The following is an 8,241-nucleotide window of genomic DNA, read 5'->3' on the forward strand; positions in this document are numbered from 1 at the left end:
GGATGGGGGCAGTAGTGTCCGCTGTGTGTGGAGGATGGGGGCAGTAGTGTCCGGTGTGTGTGGAGGATGGGGGCAGTAGTGTCCGGTGTGTGTGTGGAGGATGGGGGCAGTAGTGTCCGGTGTGTGTGGAGGATGGGGGCAGTAGTGTCCGGTGTGTGTGTGTGGAGGATGGGGGCAGTAGTGTCCGGTGTGTGTGGAGGATGGGGGCAGTAGTGTCCGGTGTGTGTGTGGAGGATGGGGGCAGTAGTGTCCGGTGTGTGTGGAGGATGGGGGCAGTAGTGTCCGGTGTGTGTGTGTGTGTGGAGGATGGGGGCAGTAGTGTCCGGTGTGTGTGTGGAGGATGGGAGCAGTAGTGTCCGGTGTGTGTGGAGGATGGGGGCAGTAGTGTCCGGTGTGTGTGTGGAGGATGGGAGCAGTAGTGTCCGGTGTGTGTGGAGGATGGAGGCAGTAGTGTCCGGTGTGTGTGTGGAGGATGGGAGCAGTAGTGTCCGGTGTGTGTGTGGAGGATGGGAGCAGTAGTGTCCTGTGTGTGTGTGTGGAGGATGGGAGGCAGTAGTGTCCGGTGTGTGTGGAGGATGGAGGCAGTAGTGTCCGGTGTGTGTGGAGGATGGGAGGCAGTAGTGTCCGGTGTGTGTGTGTGGAGGATGGGAGCAGTAGTGTCCGGTGTGTGTGTGTGGAGGATGGGGGCAGTAGTGTCCGGTGTGTGTGTGGAGGATGGGGGCAGTAGTGTCCGGTGTGTGTGGAGGATGGGGGCAGTAGTGTCCGGTGTGTGTGTGTGGAGGATGGGGGCAGTAGTGTCCGGTGTGTGTGTGGAGGATGGGGGCAGTAGTGTCCGGTGTGTGTGTGGAGGATGGGGGCAGTAGTGTCCGGTGTGTGTGTGGAGGATGGGAGCAGTAGTGTCCGGTGTGTGTGTGTGGAGGATGGGAGCAGTAGTGTCCGGTGTGTGTGTGTGGAGGATGGGGGCAGTAGTGTCCGGTGTGTGTGTGGAGGATGGGGGCAGTAGTGTCCGGTGTGTGTGGAGGATGGGGGCAGTAGTGTCCGGTGTGTGTGTGTGGAGGATGGGGGCAGTAGTGTCCGGTGTGTGTGTGGAGGATGGGGGCAGTAGTGTCCGGTGTGTGTGTGTGGAGGATGGGGGCAGTAGTGTCCGGTGTGTGTGTGTGGAGGATGGAGGCAGTAGTGTCCGGTGTGTGTGTGGAGGATGGGGGCAGTAGTGTCCGGTGTGTGTGTGGAGGATGGGGGCAGTAGTGTCCCGGTGTGTGTGGAGGATGGGGGCAGTAGTGTCCGGTGTGTGTGTGTGGAGGATGGGGGCAGTAGTGTCCGGTGTGTGTGGAGGATGGGAGGCAGTAGTGTCCGGTGTGTGTGTGTGGAGGATGGGGGCAGTAGTGTCCGGTGTGTGTGTGTGTGGAGGATGGGGGCAGTAGTGTCCGGTGTGTGTGTGTGGAGGATGGGGGCAGTAGTGTCCGGTGTGTGTGTGTGGAGGATGGGGGCAGTAGTGTCCGGTGTGTGTGTGTGGAGGATGGGGGCAGTAGTGTCCGGTGTGTGTGGAGGATGGGGGCAGTAGTGTCCGGTGTGTGTGGAGGATGGGAGCAGTAGTGTCCGGTGTGTGTGTGTGTGGAGGATGGGGGCAGTAGTGTCCGGTGTGTGTGTGTGGAGGATGGGGGCAGTAGTGTCCGGTGTGTGTGTGTGGAGGATGGGGGCAGTAGTGTCCGGTGTGTGTGTGTGGAGGATGGGGGCAGTAGTGTCCGGTGTGTGTGTGGAGGATGGGGGCAGTAGTGTCCGGTGTGTGTGTGGAGGATGGGGGCAGTAGTGTCCGGTGTGTGTGGAGGACGGGGGCAGTAGTGTCCGGTGTGTGTGTGGAGGATGGGAGCAGTAGTGTCCGGTGTGTGTGTGGAGGATGGGAGCAGTAGTGTCCGGTGTGTGTGTGGAGGACTGGGGGCAGTAGTGTCCGGTGTGTGTGTGGAGGATGGGAGCAGTAGTGTCCGGTGTGTGTGTGGAGGATGGAGGCAGTAGTGTCCGGTGTGTGTGTGGAGGATGGGGGCAGTAGTGTCCGGTGTGTGTGTGTGGAGGATGGGGGCAGTAGTGTCCGGTGTGTGTGTGTGGAGGATGGGGGCAGTAGTGTCCGGTGTGTGTGTGGAGGATGGGAGCAGTAGTGTCCGGTGTGTGTGGAGGATGGGAGCAGTAGTGTCCGGTGTGTGTGTGTGGAGGATGGGGGCAGTAGTGTCCGGTGTGTGTGTGGAGGACGGGGGCAGTAGTGTCCGGTGTGTGTGGAGGATGGGAGCAGTAGTGTCCGGTGTGTGTGGAGGATGGGGGCAGTAGTGTCCGGTGTGTGTGTGGAGGATGGGGGCAGTAGTGTCCGGTGTGTGTGTGGAGGATGGGGGCAGTAGTGTCCGCTGTGTGTGGAGGACGGGGGCAGTAGTGTCCGGTGTGTGTGTGGAGGATGGGGGCAGTAGTGTCCGGTGTGTGTGGAGGATGGGGGCAGTAGTGTCCGGTGTGTGTGTGTGGAGGATGGGGGCAGTAGTGTCCGGTGTGTGTGGAGGATGGGAGCAGTAGTGTCCGGTGTGTGTGTGTGGAGGATGGGGGCAGTAGTGTCCGGTGTGTGTGTGGAGGATGGGAGCAGTAGTGTCCGGTGTGTGTGTGTGGAGGATGGGGGCAGTAGTGTCCGGTGTGTGTGTGGAGGATGGGGGCAGTAGTGTCCGGTGTGTGTGTGTGGAGGATGGGGGCAGTAGTGTCCGGTGTGTGTGTGGAGGATGGGGGCAGTAGTGTCCGGTGTGTGTGGAGGATGGGGGCAGTAGTGTCCGGTGTGTGTGTGTGGAGGATGGGGGCAGTAGTGTCCGGTGTGTGTGGAGGATGGGAGCAGTAGTGTCCGGTGTGTGTGTGTGGAGGATGGGGGCAGTAGTGTCCGGTGTGTGTGTGGAGGATGGGAGCAGTAGTGTCCGGTGTGTGTGTGTGGAGGATGGGAGCAGTAGTGTCCGGTGTGTGTGTGGAGGATGGGAGCAGTAGTGTCCGGTGTGTGTGGAGGATGGGAGCAGTAGTGTCCGGTGTGTGTGGAGGATGGGGGCAGTAGTGTCCGGTGTGTGTGTGGAGGATGGGGGCAGTAGTGTCCGGTGTGTGTGGAGGATGGGGGCAGTAGTGTCCGGTGTGTGTGGAGGACGGGGGCAGTAGTGTCCGGTGTGTGTGTGGAGGATGGAGGCAGTAGTGTCCGGTGTGTGTGTGTGGAGGATGGGGGCAGTAGTGTCCGGTGTGTGTGTGTGGAGGATGGGGGCAGTAGTGTCCGGTGTGTGTGTGGAGGATGGGGGCAGTAGTGTCCGGTGTGTGTGTGTGGAGGATGGGGGCAGTAGTGTCCGGTGTGTGTGTGTGGAGGATGGGGGCAGTAGTGTCCGGTGTGTGTGGAGGATGGGAGCAGTAGTGTCCGGTGTGTGTGTGGAGGATGGGGGCAGTAGTGTCCGGTGTGTGTGTGGAGGATGGGGGCAGTAGTGTCCGGTGTGTGTGTGGAGGATGGGGGCAGTAGTGTCCGGTGTGTGTGTGGAGGATGGGGGCAGTAGTGTCCGGTGTGTGTGTGTGGAGGATGGGGGCAGTAGTGTCCGGTGTGTGTGTGGAGGATGGGAGCAGTAGTGTCCGGTGTGTGTGTGGAGGATGGGGGCAGTAGTGTCCGGTGTGTGTGTGGAGGACGGGGGCAGTAGTGTCCGGTGTGTGTGTGTGGAGGACGGGGGCAGTAGTGTCCGGTGTGTGTGGAGGATGGGGGCAGTAGTGTCCTGTGTGTGTGTGTGGAGGATGGGGGCAGTAGTGTCCGGTGTGTGTGTGGAGGACGGGGGCAGTAGTGTCCTGTGTGTGTGTGTGGAGGATGGGGGCAGTAGTGTCCGGTGTGTGTGTGGAGGATGGGAGCAGTAGTGTCCGGTGTGTGTGTGTGGAGGATGGGGGCAGTAGTGTCCGGTGTGTGTGTGGAGGATGGGGGCAGTAGTGTCCGGTGTGTGTGTGTGGAGGATGGGGGCAGTAGTGTCCGGTGTGTGTGTGGAGGATGGGGGCAGTAGTGTCCGGTGTGTGTGTGGAGGATGGGGGCAGTAGTGTCCGGTGTGTGTGTGGAGGATGGGAGCAGTAGTGTCCGGTGTGTGTGTGGAGGATGGGAGCAGTAGTGTCCGGTGTGTGTGTGTGTGGAGGACGGGGGCAGTAGTGTCCGGTGTGTGTGTGTGTGGAGGATGGAGGCAGTAGTGTCCGGTGTGTGTGTGTGTGGAGGACGGGGGCAGTAGTGTCCGGTGTGTGTGTGTGTGGAGGATGGAGGCAGTAGTGTCCGGTGTGTGTGTGGAGGATGGGGGCAGTAGTGTCCGGTGTGTGTGTGGAGGATGGGGGCAGTAGTGTCCGGTGTGTGTGTGGAGGATGGGGGCAGTAGTGTCCGGTGTGTGTGTGTGGAGGATGGGGGCAGTAGTGTCCGGTGTGTGTGTGGAGGATGGGGGCAGTAGTGTCCGGTGTGTGTGTGGAGGATGGGAGCAGTAGTGTCCGGTGTGTGTGGAGGATGGGGGCAGTAGTGTCCGGTGTGTGTGTGTGGAGGATGGAGGCAGTAGTGTCCGGTGTGTGTGTGTGTGGAGGACGGGGGCAGTAGTGTCCGGTGTGTGTGGAGGATGGGGGCAGTAGTGTCCGGTGTGTGTGTGTGTGGAGGACGGGGGCAGTAGTGTCCGGTGTGTGTGGAGGATGGGGGCAGTAGTGTCCGGTGTGTGTGTGGAGGATGGGGGCAGTAGTGTCCGGTGTGTGTGTGGAGGATGGGGGCAGTAGTGTCCGGTGTGTGTGTGGAGGATGGGGGCAGTAGTGTCCGGTGTGTGTGTGGAGGATGGGGGCAGTAGTGTCCGGTGTGTGTGTGGAGGATGGGGGCAGTAGTGTCCGGTGTGTGTGTGGAGGATGGGGGCAGTAGTGTCCGGTGTGTGTGTGGAGGATGGGAGCAGTAGTGTCCGGTGTGTGTGTGTGGAGGATGGAGGCAGTAGTGTCCGGTGTGTGTGTGTGTGGAGGACGGGGGCAGTAGTGTCCGGTGTGTGTGGAGGATGGGGGCAGTAGTGTCCGGTGTGTGTGTGGAGGATGGGGGCAGTAGTGTCCGGTGTGTGTGTGGAGGATGGGGGCAGTAGTGTCCGGTGTGTGTGTGGAGGATGGGAGCAGTAGTGTCCGGTGTGTGTGTGTGGAGGATGGAGGCAGTAGTGTCCGGTGTGTGTGTGTGGAGGATGGGAGCAGTAGTGTCCGGTGTGTGTGTGGAGGATGGGAGCAGTAGTGTCCGGTGTGTGTGGAGGATGGGGGCAGTAGTGTCCGGTGTGTGTGTGTGTGGAGGACGGGGGCAGTAGTGTCCGGTGTGTGTGTGGAGGATGGGGGCAGTAGTGTCCGGTGTGTGTGGAGGACGGGGGCAGTAGTGTCCGGTGTGTGTGTGGAGGATGGGAGCAGTAGTGTCCGGTGTGTGTGTGTGGAGGATGGAGGCAGTAGTGTCCGGTGTGTGTGTGTGGAGGATGGAGGCAGTAGTGTCCGGTGTGTGTGTGTGGAGGATGGGAGCAGTAGTGTCCGGTGTGTGTGTGTGGAGGATGGGAGCAGTAGTGTCCGGTGTGTGTGTGGAGGATGGGAGCAGTAGTGTCCGGTGTGTGTGGAGGATGGGGGCAGTAGTGTCCGGTGTGTGTGTGGAGGATGGGGGCAGTAGTGTCTGGTGTGTGTGGAGGATGGGGGCAGTAGTGTCCGGTGTGTGTGGAGGATGGAGGCAGTAGTGTCCGGTGTGTGTGGAGGACGGGGGCAGTAGTGTCCGGTGTGTGTGTGGAGGATGGGGGCAGTAGTGTCTGGTGTGTGTGGAGGATGGGGGCAGTAGTGTCCGGTGTGTGTGTGGAGGACGGGGGCAGTAGTGTCCGGTGTGTGTGTGTGGAGGATGGGGGCAGTAGTGTCCGGTGTGTGTGGAGGATGGGAGCAGTAGTGTCCTGTGTGTTTGTGTGGAGGATGGGGGCAGTAGTGTCCGGTGTGTGTGTGTGGAGGATGGGGGCAGTAGTGTCCTGTGTGTGTGTGGAGGATGGGGGCAGTAGTGTCCGGTGTGTGTGTGTGGAGGATGGGGGCAGTAGTGTCCGGTGTGTGTGTGGAGGATGGGAGCAGTAGTGTCCGGTGTGTGTGTGGAGGATGGGAGCAGTAGTGTCCGGTGTGTGTGTGTGGAGGACGGGGGCAGTAGTGTCCTGTGTGTGTGTGTGGAGGACGGGGGCAGTAGTGTCCTGTGTGTGTGTGTGGAGGATGGGGGCAGTAGTGTCCGGTGTGTGTGTGGAGGATGGGGGCAGTAGTGTCCTGTGTGTGTGTGGAGGATGGGGGCAGTAGTGTCCGGTGTGTGTGGAGGATGGGGGCAGTAGTGTCCGGTGTGTGTGTGGAGGATGGGGGCAGTAGTGTCCTGTGTGTGTGTGGAGGATGGGGGCAGTAGTGTCCGGTGTGTGTGTGGAGGATGGGGGCAGTAGTGTCCGGTGTGTGTGGAGGATGGGGGCAGTAGTGTCCGGTGTGTGTGTGTGGAGGATGGGGGCAGTAGTGTCCGGTGTGTGTGTGGAGGATGGGAGCAGTAGTGTCCTGTGTGTGGAGGATGGGGGCAGTAGTGTCCGGTGTGTGTGTGTGTGGAGGATGGGGGCAGTAGTGTCCGGTGTGTGTGTGGAGGATGGGAGCAGTAGTGTCCTGTGTGTGGAGGACGGGGGCAGTAGTGTCCGGTGTGTGTGTGGAGGATGGGGGCAGTAGTGTCCGGTGTGTGTGGAGGATGGGGGCAGTAGTGTCCGGTGTGTGTGTGGAGGATGGGGGCAGTTGTGTCCGGTGTGTGTGGAGGATGGGAGCAGTAGTGTCCGGTGTGTGTGTGGAGGATGGGGGCAGTAGTGTCCTGTGTGTTTGTGTGGAGGATGGGGGCAGTAGTGTCCGGTGTGTGTGGAGGATGGGGGCAGTAGTGTCCGGTGTGTGTGGAGGATGGGGGCAGTAGTGTCCGGTGTGTGTGTGGAGGATGGGGGCAGTAGTTTCCGGTGTGTGTGTGTGTGGAGGATGGGGGCAGTAGTGTCCTGTGTGTGTGTGTGGAGGATGGGGGCAGTAGTGTCCGGTGTGTGTGGAGGATGGGGGCAGTAGTGTCCGGTGTGTGTGGAGGATGGGGGCAGTTGTGTCCGGTGTGTGTGGAGGATGGGAGCAGTAGTGTCCGGTGTGTGTGTGGAGGATGGGGGCAGTAGTGTCCTGTGTGTGTGTGGAGGATGGGGGCAGTAGTGTCCTGTGTGTGTGTGGAGGATGGGGGCAGTAGTGTCCGGTGTGTGTGTGGAGGATGGGGGCAGTAGTGTCCGGTGTGTGTGGAGGATGGGGGCAGTTGTGTCCGGTGTGTGTGGAGGATGGGAGCAGTAGTGTCCGGTGTGTGTGTGGAGGATGGGGGCAGTAGTGTCCTGTGTGTGTGTGGAGGATGGGGGCAGTAGTGTCCGGTGTGTGTGGAGGATGGGGGCAGTTGTGTCCGGTGTGTGTGGAGGATGGGAGCAGTAGTGTCCGGTGTGTGTGTGGAGGATGGGGGCAGTAGTGTCCTGTGTGTGTGTGGAGGATGGGGGCAGTAGTGTCCGGTGTGTGTGGAGGATGGGGGCAGTTGTGTCCGGTGTGTGTGGAGGATGGGAGCAGTAGTGTCCGGTGTGTGTGTGGAGGATGGGAGCAGTAGTGTCCGGTGTGTGTGTGGAGGATGGGGGCAGTAGTGTCCCGTGTGTGTGTGGAGGATGGGGGCAGTAGTGTCCGGTGTGTGTTCAGGGCTGTAGTGGACCCTCCCCTGTGTATAGAATATACGGGTTACGCCGATTCTCCCATGTATAGTATATACGGGTGATACTCCGCCTCCTGGACTCTCCCCAGTGTATAGAATATATGTGTTACGCCCCACCTCCTGGATTTTTCCCTCTGTGTAGTATAAACGGATCACGCCCCGCCTCCTGGACACTCCCTTGTGCAGAATGTGTTACGCCCCGCCTCCTGGACGCTCCCTTGTGCAGAATGTTACGCCCCGCCTCCTGGACTTCCCTGTGACTAGAATATATTGGTTACGCCCCGCCTCCTGGACTCTTTCCTGTGACTAGAATATATTGGTTACACCCCGCCTCCTGGACTCTCCCCTGCGCAGAATGTGTTATGCCCCGCCTCCTGGACTCTCCCGTGTTGAATGTTAGACCCCCTACTCCTGGACCATCCCCTGTGAATAGAATATATGGGTTACACCCCGCCTCCTGGACTCTCCCTTGTTTAGAATGTTACGCCCCGCCT

Source organism: Ranitomeya imitator, chromosome 8, assembly GCF_032444005.1.
Source record: "Ranitomeya imitator isolate aRanImi1 chromosome 8, aRanImi1.pri, whole genome shotgun sequence".
Lineage (NCBI taxonomy): Eukaryota > Metazoa > Chordata > Amphibia > Anura > Dendrobatidae > Ranitomeya > Ranitomeya imitator.